Source organism: Choloepus didactylus, chromosome X, assembly GCF_015220235.1.
Source record: "Choloepus didactylus isolate mChoDid1 chromosome X, mChoDid1.pri, whole genome shotgun sequence".
In the NCBI taxonomy this organism is placed as follows: domain Eukaryota; kingdom Metazoa; phylum Chordata; class Mammalia; order Pilosa; family Megalonychidae; genus Choloepus; species Choloepus didactylus.
This window is the reverse complement of record NC_051334.1, coordinates 2,000,199-2,024,561: the sequence shown is the minus strand read 5'-3', so window position 1 is coordinate 2,024,561 and position 24,363 is coordinate 2,000,199. Positions and strand designations below refer to the sequence as shown.

Below are 24,363 nucleotides of genomic sequence, written 5' to 3'. Positions count from 1 at the left end.
TGTGGTCTTGTGTGGGGCAGACGTTTTGGTGCTGGTTGGATTTGCTTGGAATGTGCCCCACCCAGCTGTGGGAGATGATTCTGATGAGATGTTCTCATGGAGGCATTTCCACTCTGGAAATATTTTACCCAAAGATCCTTTAAAAAGGAATTACAAAAGGATATACTTTAGCACAAAGACTATAAATGCAATGGAAAGTACTAGGATTTATATAAATTTATATATAAATTTGCCTATAAGCAACTCATAGGTCCCACCTATGAGACATACAGGGTATGAAACCAGGGATGGGACACAGGGGGTATGCCCAATCTGACTGATAATCATGAAGAAAGATATGATTCTAGGACACCAGTAGTATGGAAAATACATGATAATTAAATTTAAAATATATATATATTTCAAAGCAGGAAAGGCTTCACCTCAGCACTGAGACTTCATTTCTAGTTCTGGTTTTCCCATTAATTTTGTGACCTTCGACAAGCTGGTTAAACTCTCTGAGAATCACCAATAAAAGGAATGTTTGGACTTGACAAGCGTTAAGGTATCATCCATTGCTGGTGTCTTATGATGCTAAGAAATCGATGATACCTTCGTAGGTCATTGCCTGGAGAAAAACATTGATTTAGACCTTGCTTCCCAATACAGTAGCCACTGGCAACACGTAACTGTGAGCACTTGAAATGCAGTGAGTCCAAATTGGGATGTGTAAAATAAATACTAAATTTTAAAGACAAAGGCAGAAAAAGAACGTAGAGTATGTCATTAATAATTTTCTATTGATCACATTTTGAAAGTATGATATTTTTGATATGTTGGTTTGTATAAAATACATCCTCAAAATTGATTTCACCCATTTCTTTTTATTTTAATGTGGCTTCCAGCATATTAGAATTGACAAAATAGTCTTGCAATATATTTCTATTAGATGGCACTGATCTAGACATTCTTTCCTATTTATTTACATTCGCTTGCTGGATTTCTTTTCTTTCCTTTTTGGTGCAGTTGTATGAATCTAAAAGTATATCTACATTAGTCAAAAATTCTCGTAGGCCTGAAGTACTATTTCATGCTACTATTTGAGGTAACCTTGAAAATATTTTGCTGAGTCAAAGAAGGCAGACCCCAAAGTGCACATACTGTCTGATTCCATTTGTGTGAAATGTACCGAATAGGCAAATCCTTAGAGACAGAAAGTAGATTGGTGAATATTGGCTTGATTGCCAGGGGATGGGGAAGGGGAAATGGGGATTAACTATTTAATGAGTCCAGAGTGTTTTTTTGAGGTAATGAAAATGTTTTGGAACTAGATAGAGGTGGTGGTTGCACACCATTGTGAATCTACTAAATTCAACTGAATTCTTCACTTTAAAATGGTGAATTTTATGTAAATATGAACTTCACCTCAAATTATATTTTTAATTAAAAATTTTAAAAACCACCAAATTCCTAAATATGTATTTTTTTGTGTTTAAACCAGTTTATTTTCCAATGGATTGAAACTCAAACAGATCACAGAAACTATTCATTTACTATATAAATCACATGCAAAAATCTCATCCAAATGCCAAAGATAACTACGCCTTACATGAGGAAGAAAGAAAGCTTAGTTGACCACATCTACCCAATTAAGTTGTCTTGAAGACGTAATGAAATAATAGACGTAAATTACCTAGCTCCTATTACATAAGTTCTGCCTTTTTAATTTTTTTTTTTTGGTCAAAATTGTTGCATAGCTACTTAAGCAGTGATAATATTCGGAAAATATTTTCTATAAAACATATGCATTTCTGTTGGCAATTCTGTTATAAATTTGATCACTTAAACAGTTAAAATTGCCATGTCAATCATGCAAAACAACCGCCATTTTTATAGAAATATCCCCTACTGGATGTGGGACTCATGCATTCAGGGGCACAGAAAAATCAAGCCAATTTTCCAGAATGGATCAATGACCTGACCTGATACGTTCCGTGCTGCAGCCCGAGTGGACATAAGTGCAGGCATCGAGGACACAGAGCTTTCTACTAGTCACACTGAGTGTCCTCCCAGTTCCTGCAGTTCTTGTACATCCCAGCTGCATGCTAGAATCACTTGGAACATTTTTAAAACCGCTGATGCCCATATCCCACCTACAGCCAGGTGAATCGAGACTCTTCCAACTGGATGTGGGCACTGACATTTCATAACAGCTCTCTAGGTCAGTCTAATGTGAGTCTAGTCCTGGCATCACAGAGAACAGGTTTTAGTTTTTGACCTCCCTATACGTATTTGTGATGGGTTACAAGTAAAATCAGAAAAAAGAAAGAAAACAAAAAAGTGAAGAAAAATGATAAATCAGGTTGTGACATGCATGAGGCTCTGACTTTCTTTTTAGCTCTCAACCAGTGATTATTTTATACCTCAAATTACTTTTTTAAAAAATATTTATATCACGTTCATCTGGTTTACCCAACTTTCCTCTGTCCTGAAAAGGATCAAAATAGTTGTATGAATCTGTTAGACACAGGCAGACTTCTCTTGTAACTAGCTTATGCTTTCACCAAAACCAGGCCTGAATAATTTTTCAAACCTTCATTAGCTAGAAGGGAGAAAAAGAGTGGTCTGAAATCTGCCAGTGTCTTCTGTGGTGATACTGTGTTGAATAGTGTTCCCCCAAATTTCATATCCACCTGGAACCTCAGAGTGTGAGATTATTTAGAAATAGAGTCTTTACAGGTGCAATTAGTTAAGCTAAAATGAGGCCAAACTGGATTAGGATGGGTCTTAATCCAACACAACTGGTAGGAGAGGAAACTTGGGGAGTTGGTAGAAGAGATACAGAGAGAAGACAGCACAGATGAGTAAGCCCTGGACTGGTGTCCTCCCCCAGTATTTAAGACTTCAGAGGGAGTGTGGCTGTTTCAACACCTTTGTTTCAAACTTTCCATCCACTTCTTTTTTGCTTCTCCTGGTAACTACAACCATTTTCCTCCGGGATACCATTATGGATTGAATTGCATCCTCCCAAAAGATATGTTGAAGTCCTAATTCCTGGTTCTGCAAATGTGACCTCAGTCTTTGAAGACGTGGTTGGTTAAGATGAGACCAAACTGGTTTAGAGTGGAACCCGATCCAATATGATGGTGTTCTGATAAGAGGAGGGAATTGGATACAGAGACATGCAGAAAAGCAGGGAAGGCTGTGTGACAACTGAGGCACAGAGCACTAAGGATTGCCAGCAAGCCACCACCAGAAGCCGGGAGAGGGGCAGGGAACAGATGCTTCTGTACAGACTTTAGAGGGAGTGTGGCCCTGCCGCCACCTTCATTTCAGACATCCAGCCTCCAGAACTGTGGGAGAATGCATTTCTGTTGTTTTAATCCCCCCAATTTCCTTTGCTTTGCTATGGCACCCCAAGAAACTCAGTCAGCTGTTGGTGGAGACTACCTGTGGGAAATGGGGTATCTATGCAAAAGGGAGATGGATTTCAACAGGCAGCAGTGGGGCTCCCAGTTAATCATCTTCCCTGCTTTTGGGATCTGAGAAGCCCCTTTTGGTGGCCACGAGGCCCATTTTGTCATGGAGAATTTGTACAGCACCTACAGCATCTCATTCCAGTGCATGAGATTGCAGAACAGAAATATCTAGGAACTTGCTTGAAGTCTTTCTTTCTGCATTGTTGCTCTCAACTGCCTACTGCCAAGATTCATCTAGTGACCCAGCTTAGAACGTGCTGAGCTGTGGGAAATGAAGGAGCAGGCGTGTGCCCAGGATTGGGGCCAAGAAGTAGGGCCACAGTCTGGCCCGAGAGGGCAGCATGTGGAGCTGATAGACGTGCTCATGGCTCATCACCCAGATGCTGGGCTGAGCAGGCCGAGGAGATAGGGATGCATATTTAAGGATGGGTGCACACACTTTGGAGATGACCAGAGATGTTTTAAGAGAGAGATGCAATAAAAAGCTAGAGTTCCTACAGGCACACAGTTTCATGGTTAGGATACTCATGTGTAGGTTTTCTTGGTTATATTTGGTCTTATTCCCTTCTCTGTTTTCCACACTCACCTAGGTCAAGGGGAAACTCTGCCTCATGGCGAGTCAATCAGCATGGTCTAAAATTGTGTCTTCTGGAAATAATAAACCTTAATTGGAGCTGAAGACAGCAATTTGACAGAGGCAGAGATTGAGTTATATCTATTAAGTCTGCAATACCATTGTCTTTAAAATGTACATACCTTAATTAAAAATATTTTATTTCTAAAAATGCTAACCATCACCTGAGCCTTCTGCAAGTCATAATCTTTTGCTGGTAAAGGGTCTCATCTCTATATTGATGGCTGCGGACTGATTAGGGTGGTGGCTGCTGAAGGTTGGGGTGACTGTGGCAATTTCCTAAAATAAGACAGCAATGAAGTTTACTACATCAGTTGACTCTTCTTTCATGAAAGATTTCTCTGTAGCATGTGATGCTGTTTGGCAGCATTTTACCCACAGAAGATCTTCTTTCAAAATTGGAGTCAATCCTTTCAAACCCTTTATCAACTAAGTTTATAAAATATTCTAAGTCCTTTGTTGTCAGTTCAACAATGTTCACAGCAGCTTCACCAGAAGTGGAGTCCATCTCAAGAAACCACATTCTTTGTTCATCTATTAGAAGCAGCTCATCACCTGTTCAAGTTTTGTCATGAGATTGCAGCAGTTCAGTCACATCTTCAGGCTCTACTTCTAATTCTAGTTCTCTTGCTATGTTCAACACATCTGCAGTGACTTCCTCTACTGACATCTTGAATGCCTCAAAGTCATCCAAGGGTTGCAATCAACTTCTTCCAAACTCCTGTTAATGTTGACATTTTGACCTCCTCCCATGAATTAAAAATTCTCTTAATGACATCTAGAATGGTGAGTCCTTTCCAGAAGGTTTTCAATTTACTTTGCCGGATCCATCAGAGAAATCACTCACAAAATGCAATTCTTAAAGATTAAGTCTTGAACATCGAAATTACTCCTTGATCCATGGGCTGCAGAATGGATGTGTTAGCAGGCATGAAAACAACATTCATTTCATTGTACATCTCCATCAGAGCTCTTGGGTGACCAGATGTACTGTCAATGAGCAGTCGTATTTTGAAAGGAATCTTTTTTCTTGGGCAGTAGGTCTCAACAGTGGGCTTAAAATATTCATGTGCTGTAATCCAGGCTTTGTTGTTCCACTTACAGAGCACAGACAGAGTAGAGTAGAATAAGGGCCCCAGGATTTCTGAATGGTAAATAAGCATTGGATTCAACTTCAAGTCACCAGGTGCCTTAGCCCTTGACAAGTGAGTCAGGCTGTCCTCGGAAGCTTTGAAGCCAGGCATTAACTTCTGTCCAGCTACAAAAGTCATAGATGGCATCTTCTTCAAATAGAAGGCTGTTTCATGTAGAGTGAAAATTTATTATTTAGTGTAGCCACCTCCATCAATTATCTTAGCCAGATCTTCTGGATAGTTTGCTGCAGCTTTGTCATCAGCACTTGCACTTTTACGTTACGGATATGGCTTCTTTCCTTAAACCTCATGAACCAACCTCTGCTAGCTTCAGACTTTTCTTCTGCAGCTTCCTCACCTCTCTCAGCTTTCCCAGAATTGAAGAGAGTTAGGGCCTTGCTCTAGATTAGGCCTTGGCTTACAGGAATGTTATGACTGGTTCGATCTTTTATCCAGACCACTAAAATTTTCTCCACATCAGCAGTAAGTCAGTTTTACTATCTTATCATTCATGTGTTCACTGGAGGAGCACTTTTAATTTCCTTTGAGAATTTTCCTTTGCCTTTACAACTCGGCTGTTTGGAGCAAGGGGCCGAGCTTTCAGCCTATGTTGGCTTTTGGCATGCTTTCCTAAGCTTAATCATTTCTAGCTTTTGATTTAAAGTGAGAGATGTGTGACTCTTTCTTTCACCTGAACACTTAGAGGCTATTTTAGGGTTATTAATTTGCCTAATTTCAATATTGTTGTGTCTCAGGGAACAGGGAGGCCCAAGAAGAGGGAGACAAATGGGGGAACAGCAGGATGATGAAGCAGTCAGAACACACACAGAATTTATGGATTAAATTTGCCATCTTATATGGGTGCAGTTCATGGTGTCCCCCAAACAATTACAATCATGGCATCAAAGATAACTGACCATAGATCAACATAACAAATATAATAATAAGGAAAAAGTTTGAAATATCACAAGAATCATTAACATGTGACAGAGAGACACAATGTGAGCACATGCTGTTGGAAAAATGGCACCCATAAAATTGCTCAATGCAGGGTTGCTACAAACCTTCAACTTGTCAAAAATGCAATATCTGCAAAGCACAATAAAGCAAAGTGCAATAAAATGAGGTATGCCTGTAATTACTTTCTAAAGTCACTGCCCCTAGTTAATCACAGAATGGGACTAGATTTGAGGACTTCAAACTCAGCACTATTTGTGTTGTTTGGTGAGGCTCAGGCTTCAGCAAAAGAGTGCCAAATATCCACCAGAAAATCTGGTTCAGTATTGAAAGCAGTATTCCATTTCACCCATGCTAAGCTGTCAACTTTCAGGAATTGTGCAAAAGCAGCTCTGCAACTAATGTGATATCTATGTTACCTGAAGTCGTGCTGAACAAGGGGCTTTGCTGAATTCCAAAGGTAATGAGTTCAAATTCAGATCTCATGGTTACACTCACACTATCTAATAATCATTGCAATATTCACTTTGGCAATTATTCACTTTTTATTGTAGCACAATTAAATAAATGTCAAGTACTTTCTTTTCTATGAGTTCCTCAGCTGTGAGCTTAGCAATTACAGCCTGCCTGCTCAGCAGCAGCACTGAGAATTGTTGGCACTTGGAGAATATTTCAAGTTTGTCATACTTCTTGGCAGAATTTTTATAACCTGGATGGAAGCCTGCAAAATCTACCATCTCAGATTTTCTCTTAGTAGCTACTTAATATGAGTTTTATCATCCAGATTTTTACTATTATTAACGATCCATTCTTCATAACCAGGACACCTATATTCAAGATGTGTGCAGTAATTAAATCAACCATTATATAAAAGTCTTCTCGGGTATGGGAAATGTTAAGCTTGCCCTCAAAACGTGTGTTTCTTATATAAAAGATAGACGGTATATCTGAGGATCTTAAGACATAGCTGTTTTAAAGATGTTTTTATACCTTCAGGGAAAGGTTAATCTTTTCTTTTTCCAGAAAGTAACTCGTTATTAATCTTTATCTTACAGTGAGTTGCATCTGAAGCAGAACTTAGTTCTAAAGTACTTTGGTGGAGAGTGAAGTGCTCAGGCAAGGTGAGTGTCCTTACCGTATAGGTTCATTCTTTTGTGACCTGCTGTCAAATGGTGTCAGCTGTCCATCCAGAAGCCCAGGATTTTCTTTACAGAATGTGAGGTCTTCAATCCAGCATTCTGTTAATGGGGAATAAAGCATTGGAGAATATTTAATGAACTCTTCTTAACTGAAAATCACAGCACATATGGAAAAAAATCAAATAGTACAAAAACATATAGAGAAAAGAGTTTACTTTTCTTGGAGAGCAGATTCTGAGCCACCCTTCCCTGGAGGGCTCATTTGACATCCTTTTCTAACCTTCTGGAAACAGTCTGGATTAGTACAATCACATGCACATACACACACACATGCACTGTTTTTCATGACTGCCTAGTGACATTGTGTGTATCACTGTCATTTAACCAACTTCTGTCAATTCAATGATCATTTTCATTTAATTATGTTCCCAATTTCTGTGTGACTATAATACAGTGCTACCATAAACAAATGGCCTTGAACATAAATCTCTGTGTTGTTTGTCAGGAAACATTCCTAGGAGAAGTGCTGGGTCAAAGGCTATGAATGTTTTAAATGGGGAACAGCATCACCAAATCCTCCCCCTTAGGGGCTCCTCAGATTCAGCCCCATCAGCAACAGAAGGTGTGCTGTGGGTTTTCAATCTTTAGATGACTGTCAATTCAAAGGTTAAAGATATGTCTTCCCATCATTGTCTTGATTTGCTTGTTTTTGTTTATGCAGGAGAGAGTTTTTCACTTGTTAACATTTATTTCTAATTTTGTTTCCCCCCAACTCTCTGTTCAGTCTTTGTTCCTTTGTGTTTAATACTATGAATATATTTGAAGCATGATAGCCAACTGTTTTAGAGTGTCACCTGTTTCCCCAGTTGTTACTGGTCATTTTACATTGCTTATGTTATGTTTGCTTTGGAGAGCTCTTAATTTTATTTTGTTAATTTTGTCAGTCTTCTTCCTGGAAGCCATTTTACCAGCACCCAAAAGTTATTTCCTAGAAGTATAACTGTCAGTGACACATATATTGAGATGACGTCAAATACTACATTTGATAATTTGCATTTGTTTGAAAAAATGAAGGTTTTAAACACTCTTCCTTTGATAACCTGTCTCTGTGCATACATGGAAGGGGCAGCAGTATATTTCAATAATCAGTGAGAAAGTGTAGAAAGAACACAAGCTCCTTCACACGGGGTAAGGTTTGGGTGGTCAACTGTAAGCAGACAATCACGACACGCTTTACCATATCAGGTGAGTTTTAACATTTTGCCCTAGTGGCTCTCGTGAGAGGAAGTTAAGTTACCGCAAGACACTTGTTCTTGCAATTGACATCTCGAAGATGATCCCCACTGAAAGAAAATAAGGTCACTAAAGCTTCCCTGCCCCCTAAAGAGTGTCTAACACCTGAAAATGCAACCATGGGGCAGAGAGGCAATTGGTTCTTAACTGTTCCTGGTGCTTAAAAACAATGACATCTTAAAAATAACCTTCAGAGCATGTTAAAATTCCAAAGGCCGGCCCTGAAAACTACAAAGAAGAAAATTCACTGTAAAAATTAAGTGGAGAAATGGAAGAAGAATTATGAGCGGGCCGTGAGAGAGGTGGTAATTCAGGCCAAGACTTAGGGACTTATTTTAGGAAAAGATATTAACATCTAGGGGGCACATTCACCCTGATTTAGAAAAGAGGAATACAGCAGAGAAAAGCATGGGGCACAGAAAAGGATTTGAGATACCCAAATCCTTGTCATCTTGGCCACTTCAGGGATTTTCAGAGGATTTATGAAATCTTTGGGGCATGTGCCTTTCCTTTATATTGTTCGGGGTCTGCAATGGGAGAAATTTTTTTTAAAAATTAATACTCAAAATTTCCTTCATACAAAATTCCTCCTACTCATAACCATGGTAAACGCATGCAATTACATTTGGGGAGATGGCAATACGAGAGTTTTAAAGGTGCACAAGATTCACTGGGACCCTCTGCAGGTGTTAACATACTAGCATGTTCCTTTCATCACCTAAAAGCATAAAAAGCTGGACAAAGGCCACAGAAAGAAAAAGTTGGCCTGGTCTCTTAATCCCCAGCCCCACGGAGCTCCACTGCTTTTGTCTCCTGAATCAGAGAAGGGAGGTGTTCACCAGAAAAATACTTGGGAATTCTGGCTGGACTCTGTTCAATTGTTATTACATACTTCTTGCCTGTTTGAGTATTTTTTTAATCACAACACCCACTTTTTTTGTCTTAGGCACATCTTCACTCTCAGCTGTGGAGTTCATCTTCCAATATTTGTTGTGAAACAATGAGGGTGGTGATAGTCATTGTTTTTTCACATCATGAAAGGAATGGGGGTCACCAGTCCCTACGATGATGAGCACGTGACTCAACTGGCTCGGAGAGAAATTAGGCTAGATTCGAAAGAAAGCAGGCTTTAGAGGAACAGGGGAAAAAACAGCATGGCAATAAACAGATGAGAAAGTACACTTATGCTTTAGGAGTTCATCGTATCTGGAGAATCGCAGGCAGAGTGAATGACAGAGTCCTAACATACATGTGAGAAAAGACAGATTTTGAGGTCTCCCCGATGGTGTAGAAAAAGTCTATTGGCAATAACTGGCAGCCTGAGTAACGGCCCCTCCATTTTTCCGGGGTCTTTTAAGGGCTTATCTGTGACTCCCAAGCCTAAAAATAGGAGATGAAAACATGAGATTTTGCTAGGCATTGTCAGGCAAGAAATGTTAAGACAAGAGTGCTGGTAAGGAAAACATTCTGCTTTTATGGAAACAGGGAAAGCACATCCTGCTGTATAGAAAGCTCAGAGTGTTACTAGGAAGCCAGACACACATTATCAAATTAATTCTTTTCTCAGTTATTTTTCACATCATGGAAATTACGCTAAAAATAATCCACAGAATTATGTAACTCCCTCTGCCATTATACTATTGGGTTTTTTGGTTTTTGGTTTTTATTTTTTTATTTTATTTTATTTTTTTTTACAAAATTCCAAACAGATATGCCATGAGCTGCTTTGGCAGAAAGCAATATAAAAAGATAAATATCTCAGTAGACCCTTCTCCTTCATTAAGTTCTAGACTGGCATTGCTACTGGGAGTTATGATTTAATCGCCACAATTCTGGAAGTGCAATTTAAGCAGTGGGTTAAGTTGTAAAATGAGTGTTTCTATATCTAGAGCTTTAACAGTAAGATGTAAAATGCTTTTACTACATTACACAGCCCAGATTCTCCAAGGAAGTAAAAAAAAAAGTGAGCTTATATTTCTGGGGAGCCTACAGACCAAGAATAAGTGGAGAGCTGTGTAAAAGCCTGAAGCTAAAGGAGTTTGAGCATCCTTTGGGTGAAGTAACTTCATTTAAGTCTAGTCTCTGATTCAAATCAGCATTAAATCCTGAAGGTATTTTGGAACACTGCACAGCTTGGAAGTCAAGATTTAACATCCGCCTTCTCTCATCATTGTTAAATCATTTTGTTTCAAAAAGGGTTTTCTTTTTTCCTTTTTTTAATGCAAGAAAAGTATTCAAAGGCATCTTACCACAACAACGAAGTCTCAAACTGCCATTCAAATGTATTCAAAAGTACATTTTCCTGTGGACTTAAGTCACTCATAGAACCGAAAAGTGCTGGTAAAATAACAGCCTGAAGCCTCTAGATGGGCCTTGAGAACTCAAAATAAGACAATTTGCCTTTTATATTTTTCAGTGATGGAGAATGTGAATAAATGGTGAATTTATTTTCAGTCCTTCACTGAATGCTTTGGTGAACACATGATCCCAGTTAGTGGATGGCTGATGTATTGCTATGTGTTTGCTCAGTTATACTTAGCATTGAAATTAAATTACTCAATGGAACCTATTTTTTTTTAGTTGGTGGGAATCAAAAATAGATGGGGATAGGGACATGTTCAGGGTGTGAAATCTAAATGTCTTTTCTAATAGTTTAGAATTACAAAGTCCTTAAAAATGTCTTGTCATGTTTATATTTTTTTATTTTTAAAATTCTGATCTGTGTGTGACATGTTTGCTTTTGATGTAAACTCATTGAGGGCAGGGCTCTGTCTCCCTTCATCCAAAAAAATATGAATTATTGTCTTTCGTGAGCCATCCATGATATCAATCAGATTAAATTGATGTGTTCACAGGTGATTCTTCAAATTTGTTGAGTAAACATGGATTAGTTCTTACTACAACAGCCTTAGTTTTATAGATTGCTCCAGCATCAGAAAACCTTAAGTAACAAGAATGAGCCAGTCTTTGCCATAATACAAGGCCATTGAACAATTTTCAATTCCCTCTTTCTCCCTTCTTTCCTCATTAAAGTCGTTCGCCTCATCATTCTTTCCAGATATGATGATTAAGAACCTCCTATGGCCAGAGCCAAACTCTGCAATGAGCATCTAGCAGTAAGCAACTCAAGTGTTCTCTAAGCTCAGATAAAGCTATGACTTTCCACTACTATACTGGCTCAAAACAACACACATTTATGCTGTCACAATTCTTGTGGGTTAGGAGTTTGTTAATTATCCAGTTTCTTGGGTCTCCCGAGGCTGCAGTCAAGTTGTTAGCTGGGCTGTGTTCTTATCCGGAGGCTTGACTGGGGAAGAATCAGCTTCTAAACTCATGCAGGCTGTCGGCAGAATTAATTTCTTTGTGGTTGTAGAAATGAGAGTCCTGTCTTCTTATTGGTTATCAGCTAAAGCTTCGCTCAGCCCTAGAGGCCAGACTCATTTCACATGGGCTTCCCTATACAACTGCCTGGTTCTGCAGAGTCAGCAAGAGAGAAATTCCCTAGAGACAGTCTGCCAGCACAGTGGAGATTTATGCAGCATAATGTAAACTCAGAAGTGGCATCTCACAAGCCTGGGCATGTGCAATAGAGAGGCATATATAAGGGCCAAGATACCAGAAAGTGGGGATTCTTTGGGAGCTCCTTAAAGACTGTCTGCTACAGGAGGTGGCCCCAAAATTCTCAGACAAATGTGCAATTACAGACTATGCTGATTGCTACCAGGGAAATCCAAAGGAAGCTACAAGAATATATTGGAAAAGAACAACAAGAAAATACTGGAGAGTAGGAAATTCCTCATGGTGGAAGGAAACTTTACTATGATGCCCAAAGAATGACTTAGGGCATGGTTAAGTGTTGAAAAGGTGTAAGCTGTAGGCACAGGGACTTCTGCTGAGAGAAGAGGTGGCCATAGCCCTTGGCCAGGGTATATGGATATTTATGTTTATCCAAAAATTAGTGGAAAACCAATTACCAGGCTTTTCAGATATAACCACTGTCATAGGTATGTTAGGGTGATTGTGATGATGACAATAATAAAATTCTACTAAAACTGTGGTGAAGATTTTTATCCATGAGCCATCTTGACTATTAAAAAAAAAAATACAACATAATTTTCCCATCTAAAATTTCTGCTCTTCCCATATTTCCAATTTCTGTTGATGGTGTGACCATTTCCAGATTTCATAGAAACTTATTTCAGACTCTTCAGTTATTTCTTCACCCAACTTCCTAATCCTAATTTGCTAAATACAGTCTACACCTCCTCTGAAATTGCTTCTGCACCTCCCCACTCATTGCACTCCAACTGTCAAGTCTCCTATCACTTATTTTAACACCCTATTCCCTATCCCTGCCTCTGCCAATCCACCATATACAAACTCTAGAATTTTCTTCCCCATGTTTGGATACACAGATGCCACACTTTCTTCTTGCTCCACAATATAACTATCTTCCCAAAAATTAACCTCCCCCTCTCTCCCAATTAAAGTTCTGAATATTTATATGTTAGTACATAATGTGAAATGAATGAATCGATTTTTTTTTACAAAGTTGGCATTACATTTGGTATGATTTGCCTTAAAATTGACCAGATGGTAAAAGCATCTTTGCTTTGGAGAAGCTTGGAAGCATCCATGAAAGACACAAGCAAACCGTGTTCAGCCGCAATTGAAACTCAAGGAGCTATCGTCCCCATGCAGAAGGTTGAAAGCTTCTACAACCCACCTTGTAAAGGCAATGCTCTTGGAAAACAAGTAGTCTCCTGAGCTTGGATGGCCAATGCCTCTACTCTTGAGCACCCGTCTACATTTCCAAGCTTACAGTGGGGCCCCTTTCCATAGCCTATGAGTCAGGGCACGTGGAGACACTCCTTCTTCCTAAACACATTCTACTCCATTTCACTTCTTGCCTTCGTTCTGTCATTTATGAGGCTTTTAGATCTTCAATATCCTTTAGCCTTCTTCCAACCAATTATTGCAGGTTGCATTTATAAGACTATTCCATTTTTCTCCAGTCAGAATTTATTTTTCTTCAAAAAAGTGTGTGCAAGTCATGCTAGCTGCAAATGACCACTAAATTAGTTAAAGAAATAAGAGACTGATAAAGAAGTCATCTCTAAGCCACCCACGTGTTCTGTTGCTTTGATCTGAGCAAGGCTGAGTATCCACTTTGAGGATCATGTGGTCTAAGTGTGCCAGTTTGTATATATTATGTCCCCCAGAAAAAGTCATGTTCTTTGATGCAATCTTGTGGGGGCAGATGTTTTAGTGTTGATTAGGGTGGAATCTATTGATTGAGTATTTCCATGGAGATGTGACTCAATCAACTGTGGGTAGACTTTTGATTGGATAATTTCCATGGAGGTGTTACCCCACCCATTCAGGGGGGGTTTTAATTGGATCACTGGAGTCCTATAAAGGAATTCACAGACAGAAGGACCCCAGAACAACTGAGAGTGATGTTTTGAAGAGCAGCTGCAGCTAAGAGAGGACAAAATGCCCCAAGAGCAACATTTTGGAGAACACCATTTTGAAACACAACTTGGGAGCAAGCGGACACCAGCCACATGCCTTCCCAGCTAACAGAGGTTTTCCAGACGCCATTGGCCATCCTCCAGTGAAGGCACCCTATTCTTGATGCTTTACCTTGGACACTTTATGGCCTTCGGACTGTAACTGTGCAACCAAATAAATCCCCTTTATAAAAGCCAATCCGTTTCTGGTATTTTGCATAACAGTGGCATTAGCAAACTGGAACACCAAGGGAAAAAATATGCTTGATAATTCAGTAAGCAGCGTTGGGTCCTTGCCATGTCTCTCTCTCTGATTAGTTATTGGCCTGATGAATTCCTTTTGTTTATTCCATCAACTTTATTTGAGCTTCTCCTGCTAACCTCAAGCATTTCCCCCTGGGATACTATTACGGATTGAACTGTGTCCCCCAAAAGGACATACTCAAGCCCTAATTGATGGCGTGCATATGTGGCCCTATTTGGGAATAGGACCTTTGAAGATACTATTAGTAAAGATGAGGCCACACTGGATTAGGTTGGGCCCTAAACCAACTGGTGACCTTTTACAAAGAGGAGACAGAGAGAGTGGGGAGAACACCAGGGAACCACTGAAGCAGAGAATGGCATGCCCTGCTAGCATTCCACCTCCAGGAGCCAAGAGAGAGGCACGGAACAGATTCTCCCCTACAGGTGTCAGAGGGAGCACAGCTGTGCTGACACCTTGAGTTCAGGCCTCCAGAACTGCCAGAGAATAACCTTCTGTTGTTGTAATCCTCTAGTCTATGGTTCTCAGTTATGGTAGCCCCAAGAGATGAAGACAAGTTCCCATTGTTTCCTCACTTTCAGCCCATCATTTCTGGTAGAACTGGGTCCAACCCAGCTGGATGGTGGAATCCACAACTTTGATCTTAGCCAACCAGCAGCTCACGTTCCACAGACACAGGGATTGTTTTGGCCACACTTAGCTAAAGTCAAAGAGACCCAATGGGATTTTTGGCTGGTTCACAGATTCTCATTCAAATATGAAAGGCTGTAGCCCCTGATGAAGATATGTGGAAAATCACCACTTTGTTGTATTTCAGGATAATCTGGAGTTAAAAAATATATAAACACATTGCATGTACACACATGTATATGTACACACGTATATAACCATCGTATTTATATATATTTGATATCTTCACTTAGGCCTCCATACATAAAATTACTTTTTATTGTATCCTCCGACAAATGAAAACCACAGTCTCCTGTAGAGCAGAGTTCTTTGCCAGACAATAGTTACATTTTGATAAGCTTGCCATCTTTGTACAATTATGCAGATAAGATGATTTGATTGTCTTAAGATTTTGCCTTTGTAATTTTATTTTTAAAACTCTAGCAAATGGAATAATGGATGCGTTAATACTATAAGAACACGTTTCAAAAAATTCATGCAATCCAGACAAAAATGAGAATCATGTAGTGAGATGAAAAACAGTGAATCTCCAGTTTATTGGGCTAAAGCCTGCCAACTGTGTGCCATTGTAAAGCAAAAGAACAAAATTATAGGATAAGTGTGAAACACTGGAACAATGTTGTCAATGATTTCACCTAAAAGGAAAATTTTGGTACCCATTTTTGCTTTATGAACATAAAGCTCTCTTATACCATGTATAGTACTATTTTGTTTTCTCATATTTAACTTCAGTATTAAGTTTTAGGAACATATGTAAGAAAGTAAGGAGTGCATGAATTGGTTAAAAAGCACACTTGTTGTGTGTATTAATTTCATTTACCAGCACATTCCTGGAATTTTTAGGGAATTAATTATGCTATGCCTATACCTTACTAAAAAAAATTCCTTGGTAAATAATGAACACTAAAGGTTTTCTATGTCAGGGTACTTTCATGTGCATTTTCTTTTAAATCTCCCGCCACCATTCCTATTTATTTGTTCACAGGAAACTGAGTGATCTGAGCTGTTTTTAATTCTTTGTCATACAGTTATGTGCTCCTTTTCACTGTGTCAGCATGGAGTATTATCAAGAAATAAAAAGCTTCTCTTTGGTAGCAGCAGAGAAGTAGTCTTTGTTTGTTAGTTCATTCACTGTTTCTCTTTATGCTTCTTGCCATGTTATAAAACTCAATTTTGGTTGTATACATACCATTTCTGAACTGTCTAAGATGCTTGCTGAAAGGATGCTAATACCTATCCTTCCAGTGTTACTGTCCCCAGACTTTTAGGTGAAGAAGGCTCTTCTACTGGAGGGGAAAAAAGATCTGCTCTGGTCCTACAGCCTTTGAAAGGTGTTCATGTATCTCAGCGGCTGGAAGCCACATTCTACCTTGTCAAGATCAGTGGATCTCACCCCCCAGGGATGGAATTCTGTGCTTCTCGGTCTGTGATCAAAGAAGCCATGTCTTCATAGATGATGCAGATTGGCCCCAGGTTTAACACCAACCAAAGGATCCCATATGCCATGTGCTTTCTCTTCCCACCTGATTTCAGGCACAGGTTTCATAAAAACCTCATGAAGATGCAGAAATGGTATATTCTATCCTCCTAGAATAGAGTATGTGATTTCCAGGTTATGATAGGTAGTTTCAGGAAGTGTGGAAATCCTAGATGGTGGCTGCAGCCCAGAAAATATATGTTTTCCAGAAATGTGTACGTGTGCTTTTATGTGCCTCCATATTTCTGTCAAACTAGTAATCAGAAATTGTCATAACCCACTCTATGATTTAACATTCCACTTTCAAAACACAATTTTTGATTTTCTGACTCAAAATACTGTAAAATATAAGAGTTGTAAAACTGAGACTATTGACTAGATTGGAAATTTTTCAACTTTCTCCAGGTATTATCTTTGCAATTTTTCTTTAAGGAATAATAAAAAAAGAAAACTATCCAAGAGGAAAGTAATTGCATAAATTGTCAGATAGCAAAGACGATAAAATTTTTATCAATAGTCTTGGTGCTTAGATAGAAAAAAACATAAATCATTTAAAGTTTTATTTAAAAATTTAGATGTAAACTGCTTTCTTTTGGAGGCATCCATATTTAATTTTTATATTTTATAAAATATGACCGTGTTTTAGGCAGTCACCAAAAACGGACTAAAACAATTTTCTCATGTGGCAATTCACATTTATTTTGCTTGTTAATTTTGGATTATAGACACTTAAATACTTGGTTATCAGAACTGAGATTATATACAGACTTTTTTAGGGGAACTATTCTGTACATAGTTGAAATCTATGGAAAATCTTATAGAGTTTGAGTGAATTACAGTGACGCTAGCATTATAATTATAAGTATATAAAGTGTGCCCTATTTCCCTTAGCTACCCATATGAAAACACAGGAGGTTTTACAACAGAGACAAAATGTCCTTTTAAAGCTAAATGCACCTAAGACATTTTAAAAGGGAAAAAATTCAAACATTAATGCTCAATAAACTAGGCGGGGAGAACTAGCTATAAGTCCTCCAAGCCCATCTCCTCTTCTTGGGAAAACACGAAGACCACATTTACCTGAGATCCTTATGGTTGGGTTGAGGTTGCCTTCTGGACAATGGAATGTGTGTATAATTGACCTACACTCAATTCCTGGCCAGGTGTTGTTTGCCCCAGGACAACGGAATGCTAAGGGTAGAGCAGAGCAGAGGACTCTGAAGGGGCCCAGAGAAAGGGAAGTACAAGGGAGAAAGAAGAGAGGTCTCTGAGCTGCCAGCTAGAACCTCACCATTCAAAGTGGGGTCCACTGACCAGCAGAAGCAGCAGCTGCAGTGAGCTTGCTGGAAATGCAGAATCTCAGGCTCCACTGGATCAAAATCTGCCTTGTGACAAGATCCCCAGGTGATTCGTGTGCGTGTGAAAGTCTGAGATGCCCTGGTGTAGAGAAAAGACACCAAGAGCTCACCTGGATCTTTGGGTAGGGGAGAAATAAGCATGTATTGTGCAAAGTCACAGAGATGTGTACTGGTTTGATGTGACAACTAGAATTAACAGCTAGGATTAACAAATACTTGGCGAAAATATTTATATTATTTACCAAATTTACACTTGTAATTATTTTACTATTATGTGGATATGGTCGGTTGAATTTTGTCCCTCAAAAAGATATGTCCATGTTCTAACCCCCAGGTAACTGTCAATATGACCTTATTTGGAAATAGGGTCTTTGAGGATATAATAAGGTGATAAAATTGGCTCCTCAGAGCCAAAAAAAAAAAAACCCAAAAAACAAAAACAAAACCAGTATGTCCCCTTTGTTTTCCTCTTTATCTCCTGAAATTTGTAACCCCCACCAAGGCAGCTCACCCCCATAGCCAACCAAGCCCCTCATTCATTTGCTTTGACCCAATACAAAATAAAGCCCATCTGCCCTAACCCACCTCCCCTCATAAGACAAACTCCCCTCCAATCGACAGGGGTCACGATCACTTCCTATGTATATCTATAAAAATTGTTTGCCATCCCTGGAGCCCCGAAGCTACTTCTGACTGTGGATTCCTTTGCTGCAGCCAATCTTTGGTGTCCCGAGTAAAAGGCCATAGTTTGCAAACTCAACTCTGATTTGTCTTTCACACTGGACAGGATGAGGTCAATCTGGAATAGGGTTGGCCTTACGTCCAACAACTGGTGCCTTCATAAGAGAAAGGAGAGTGAGGTTTGGTGACACAGAGAGAAAAAGACCATGGGAAGACATAGGCAGAGGTTGGAGTGACGTGGATACAAGCCAAAGAACCCCAAGGATTGCCAGCACCCACTGGAAGCTGACAGAAAGGCATGGGATGCTTGCTCTCCTCAGAGACTCCAGAAGGAGCCAACCCTACCAACACCTTGATTTCAGGCCTCTATCCTCCAGAACTTTTAGAGAACCCTTTTGTGGTTGTTTTCAGCCATCCAGTTTCTGGCAGTTAGTTATGGCAACTCTAGGAAACTAATTAATAGGAGTGTGCAGCAAAATACCAATTTATACATGTGTAAAATCCCACTTTCACTCAATATTTACTCATTATCTTTCAACTGATCCATTGAGGTATAATTTTCTTTCTTACTCATCTTTTCCCTCAACACGAGAGAAAAACAGTTACAAATTTTGAAAGTGCTATCACGTGGTATTTGCATCACTGAAATTTAGAAATGATGGCGTATCCGCAGCAAAGAAAGTCTGCCTCAAGGTCATGGTCATAGATTCTTAAGTCAACTCAGATTAGCCAGTCAGAGAGTTTGAACCTTGCCACAATTTTCATTTTAGGGAGGAGGAAGGAAGCAGTATGCTCTCATTTGACAGCCCTTGGAATTTTTGGTCTCAGGAACCATTTACACTCTTAAAAATAATTGAGGACCTCAAAGAACTTTTATTTCAATGTGGGCTATATTTCCCAAATTAGATATTAAAACTGAAATCTTTAAAGCATTTTTAGTATAATTATTTTTATTCCCTATAATAGATATAGTAATAAATCCTTTACATGTTGGCATTTTTATTAAAAATACTATATTTTCAAAAATCTAGTACATAAGGTGTCATGTTTTGTACTTGTGCAAGTCTCTTTACTGAGCTTGGTCAAAGACAGCTGGATTCTCACATATCGGCTTCTGCCTTCAATTTGTTGTAAAAACACACGTCATGCAGCCTCTGGAAAATTTTTCTATAAACTCATGAGACAATGAGTGAGCAAAGGGCAATAGTGTCTTAGAATTATCATGAAATTAGTTTTGACAACAGGGACCCCCTACAAAGGTCTCAGGACACTCAGAGAACTTCATGTCTACTTGGTTGAAGGCTGGAACTTGCTGGAACCCACGTGTAGGATGTTAGAGATCAGGATTAATTTCACAATTTTCAGGGCTTGGGAAAAAATGAAAATGAGGCGTCCCTTGTTCAAAAATTATTATGAATCTCAGGATGGCCACTGCAGAACATCAAACTAAGTGGGGCTGGGTGTCCTTCTATGCATGGTGTGCATGCCGATGAAGGCAGCCCTTGGAGAGACTGAGATAAAGAGTCCATTCCCCTCTACTGTGGGAGGTGAACCGAGATGGGTTTGAATGTTGTTGGGAGAGTTGAGCGCACTACTCAATGGGCCATCCATCATGGGCCGTTGTTAAGGGTGGGGGCTGAGGGCTGAAGGATTTACTCACTGCTCCTGCTCTCCTCTCACCTTTCAGCTGCCCTGTGCTCCTGCACCCCACAGGGGTTCTTGGGCCCCTTCCCAGACTGCACGTTGATGTCACTTGTGAACAGGTGCTGGGCTCAGCGTGGGGATGGGTGGGGGCTATGGGTGTTGTATTCCTGGTGCAGCTGCAGACTTAGGCTGGACTTCTGTTCCCAGGTCTTGGAAGTTGGACCTTCTCAGCCTCCCTGGCCTTCTTTCCACTGTGGTCAAACTCTTCCTGAACCTGTGTGGTTGGTCTTAGGGTGGACTGAGTTTATGTCCCAATGCCCTGCAACCCTCTGGAGGTTGTAGATCTCCGCTTGGTACCAGTAGAGAATTCTTGGACCAGATCTGTTTCCTGCCCCCCCCATCCCCATACCTTGCCCCGGCTGTGAAGGGTCTTTGCCTGGGACCTGGGTTGACATTGCCTGCTGCATCTTTTGCTAGTGGGTTAAGGCTTTACTTCCTGAAAGAAGGATATGTTGAAGATGGCATGGTTTTGCAACTTTCCTCTAGCAGCTTCGTGTCGTCTCCTTTGTGCCTGCGCCTTGCTAGCGGTGAGGGTGGGAGGCTCTCTATTCTTCTCTGCCTCCAATAACTCTTGCAAGAACCAGTAAGACCCCTTGAGAGCTCATGAGTAAGTAAAAACTCCTCTGTGTCTGGGGTGCTAGAGGATGTATACATATTATTTTAGGAAAAGGCAAAATCATAACTCAATTTAGATATAAAATAAACATGTGCCAAATATTTTAACTTCTTTCAATTAATGAGGGAATTGGTAAGAAGGACAGTCAGTTTGCACATTTATAGTCCAATAAAGAATGTTAAAATGGATGCAAAATGAAAAAGCAGGTGGCATTAGTTTTCTGGTGTGTAGCCTGGCTGCCTTGGCACATCAAAAGTCCATCACACTGGTTCCAAATCCACATGGTGAAAACTGATTGCATTTTACCGGACGTGGTTTGTATCACTTTGGACAGGGATTATCTGCACTACCATCAGTTTTGCATAATTTACAGATTTGCAAAATAGCCTAATCAAAGCAAACAAAGGAAGAAATAACTTCGATTGATGAGCTAGTCAGGACATCCCTTGGATTTCAAAGCCTTTCACAATTTTTCTTTACGGGGGCCATGAACCATTCTAAGAATTGGTTAAAACTTTAGCTGATTTCATTTTCCTTGCTGAAGTGGAAGCTGGTTCTCCTTCCTTCCACGGTCTGTCACAGGTGAGACGGTTTGTACCTCCCTTCTGAACTTACAAGCTCTTGTCCTCTTCAGAAGGCTCAAGGCAAGTTACAATTTTGTAGGTTATGCATCATTTTCTCCTGAAAAGGGTACGAGTGATGCTTTTTGCAGGTTTCTACAATCTAAGCAGATGTAGGGGAATAAAAAAGTGCTAAACCTTTCAACTCTCATGCCTGGCTATGTGCACAGCTGGCTTTTTAATGGAGGAGACAGGGAAAGGAAAGGGGAGGGGGAGGTATCCACGCTTGGGTTGAAGCTGTGCAGAGGGAGGCAGCAGCAGCAGACAAAACCTGCCAGGGGACGGCCATTGGCAGGCAGGTGGAATCTGCTACTGGCGTGAGAAGTGAAAAGCAACCCCTCTGCTCCTATTGGAGTGTGCCTGGTTCATGCACCTCCCTTCTTTGGTAGAACACTTTCATTATTACTATTAACCTCCATCGACAGACCATTCACATTTTTTTTTTAATAATTGTCACTGGGTTGGGGTGGGCCTTTACTGCAGTTGAATATTCCCACTGTATTCATTCAGGACAAAATAAGAAATCAGTTGTACTCTAAGGAATAAAATTATTAAATAGAAATAAATGGAGTGAAGAAGAATGCTGTTGCCTACATTTGCATCGTACTTGATGGTTTTTCAGACACTTCACCAACAAGACTCTATTACACAATTAACATGCATTAGGTGGGAAACACAACCACTATAGTTAAGTACATGCAATATATGAGGAAGCCTCTCTTTGCTGGGAAATGGTTGTGATTTGATTTATTAATTACAGCCAGTTTTTACTTTGGTTTATTTGTATAACCCACCATAAATCCTCCCTTGCAAGTGGGCAGGTTAGCAGTACAAAAACTGGTATTATTCTCCAGTTACAGTTACAGAGAAAATTGGATTCAGAATGCTTATTAAGCCCCTTCAAGTTTGCACTTTCGTAAGCGGTAGACGAGGTATTAGAACACGAGATACTCGCTCAACCTCCTGCTCTTTAAGATTACAGAACCTGGCACTTGGTATTAGACAAAACATTTTAGGATGGATCTAGGTCACTTGTAGAAGAAAATTTCACATTTGCCTGTGTGTGTTTATTTACTTTAATTCAACATAAAATATGCTACTTTCAAAATGTGAAGGTGCTGTATCAGGTTAAACCTTTTGTGTTTGGTCTGAATTATTTGGGCAATTGTCTCCAGTTCTCCCCTCTACAGTATATGTGAACTCAGGGTTTCATCTCACGTTCTTAGGCTTGGCCCTTACTTAGGAAATGCAGTCCCATTCAATTTGGTTTATTTTCAGGTTATTAATTCCTTCAGCAGATGATTTGAACCTGTAGTACCACATTGTTGCTTAAAGTCATTCTCTTGGTTTTGTTCTTCACTGCATTATCAGGTGTGTGTAGACATGTAGGGAATCTGGAAGTGAGAAGATGAATTGATGGGAAGCCAAGAACCTCCTTCACAGAACTTCAGATGCCTCAAAAGCACCGAGTTCTGGAAAGACCACACCAAGCTGGTCACGTCGGGGTGCAAGAAGCTTTCACACTGAGGGTCTCATCTTGAGGACAAAGTGGTGGGAAATACTGTCTACCAGGGAAGCTGTTCAAAATAAGCAACCTGAAAGAAGAATAGAGGTCTCCTAGGACTTGCCTTTGGACTACATCTTCATGTTCTCTGTCAGGACATGATTGAAGATGACATGTGTGCTAGTTTGGATGTATTATGTCCCCCCAAATGCCATGTTCTTTGATGCAATCTTGTGGGGGCAGAAGTATTAGTGTTGATTAGGTTGGAATCCTTTGACTGAGTGTTTCCATGGAGACGTGACTCAATCAACTGTGGGCAAGACCTCTGATTGGGTAATTTCCATGGAGGTGTTGCCCCACTCATTCAGGGTGGGTCTTATATGAATCACTGGAGTCCTATAAAAGTGTTCACAGACAGAAGGAGATGCTGCAGCCAAGAGAGACACTTTGAAGAGTGCACAGGAGCTGAGGGTGGAGCTGGAACACAACATAGGATCAGCAGATGCCAACAACGTGCCTTCCCAGCTAACAGAGGTTTTAGATGCCATTGGCCTTCCTTCATTGAAGGTATGCTTCTGTTGATACTTTCATTTGGACATTTTCATGGCCTTCAGACTGTAACTTTGTAACCAAATAAACTCCCTTTATAAAAGCCTATCCATTTCTGGTATTTTGCATAATGGCAGCATTAGCAAACCGGAACAACATGCATCCTCCCCTATCTTTATCTCAGGTCTCCATTTATGGGTGCCTTGCCTGAGGAACTGGTGATATCTAAGAGTCTGATTGTGGGTCTCTCTTTTGCCTGATGATATTCTCTTTATTACATAGATTTTTAGAAAGTTCAAAATCAAAGATGGTCTGTATTAGTCTGCTGCTGCAGCATAACAAATTGCTATAAATTTAGAACAATGCATTTGTTAGCTCACAGTTTTATAGGTCACAAGTCCATCTTCTGGGTTGTCTGCTCAAGGTTGAAATAAACACATTGAAGTGTTGAGTTCTGCTCAAGGTTGAAATAAAAATGCTGAATGGTTGAGTTCTTATCTCAAGGCTCAGTGGAAGAAGTTGCTTCTAAGCTCATTTTGTTGTTGACAGGATTTAGTTCCTTATGGTTGTAGGACTAAGGTCTTCATCTTCTTTCTGGGGGATGGATCTAAGCTCCTAGAGGTCACTCACACTCTGTGGCAGGTGACCCCCTCCATTTCAAGCCAGCAGTGATGCATCAAGTCGTTTTTCTGCTTTGAAGCTCTGACTTCCTCTTCTGATCACTGGGGAACTCTCTACTTTTGAGGAACTCAGGAGATTAGGCGAGGTCCAA

General features: G+C 40.0%; 1 protein-coding gene across 1 annotated transcript in view; it reads right to left on the bottom strand.

Annotated features, from left to right (window-relative positions):
* LOC119523146 (neuroligin-4, X-linked) overlaps nt 1-7,381 on the bottom strand; it is a 394,586-nt gene extending 387,205 nt beyond the window's left edge. The window contains exon 1 of the mRNA XM_037821928.1: nt 7,318-7,381. The gene's annotated coding sequence lies outside the window, so the exon portion shown is untranslated. The remainder of the gene's footprint in view (nt 1-7,317) is intronic.
* Between the last annotated feature and the right edge of the window lie 16,982 nt (nt 7,382-24,363).